At 40.2% G+C, this 428-nt stretch overlaps 1 protein-coding gene across 2 annotated transcripts in view; it reads left to right on the forward strand.

The window, feature by feature from the left end:
- The window catches only part of FBXO11 (F-box protein 11), a 72,335-nt gene that overhangs the window by 1,300 nt on the left and 70,607 nt on the right, over positions 1–428 (forward strand). The gene's annotated exons all lie outside the window — the stretch shown is intronic.

Consider the following 428-nt stretch of genomic DNA (forward strand, 5'->3'; position numbering starts at 1 on the left):
TTTTTTTTTTTTTTTTTTTTTTTTTTTCCTGAAGGCGAGATGGGGGTGGGATTGGAGGAGACATTTTGCATGTCTTATCTGGTGGATTGGATTTTAATTTTTTATGCGTTACCTGCCACAACTCCGGCGTGATAAAGGAGACTGATCCATGGTGCGGTTTTAGGTGTATAAATGCCTTTTTAAAATTAAGAAAAAAAAAGGGCTTCATTGTCAGCTGAATGTCTTTTGTTTGAGTATCTAGGATATCACATCGAGAGCAAGGTATTTTAACTACGGAGATGTGTCGCGATAAATATTTTAGTGCGTTTTATGCAATCATAACATTTTAAGCAAATGAAGTAAAGAAAATTTAATCTGAGGAAGTATTTTTAATTCTCCATTCCTCCCCCTCTCCCCCCCCCCCCCCCCCCTCCCCCCCCCCCCCCCCC

This window comes from Corapipo altera, unplaced genomic scaffold (genome assembly GCF_003945725.1).
Source record: "Corapipo altera isolate COAL_440 unplaced genomic scaffold, ASM394572v1 48, whole genome shotgun sequence".
NCBI lineage: Eukaryota > Metazoa > Chordata > Aves > Passeriformes > Pipridae > Corapipo > Corapipo altera.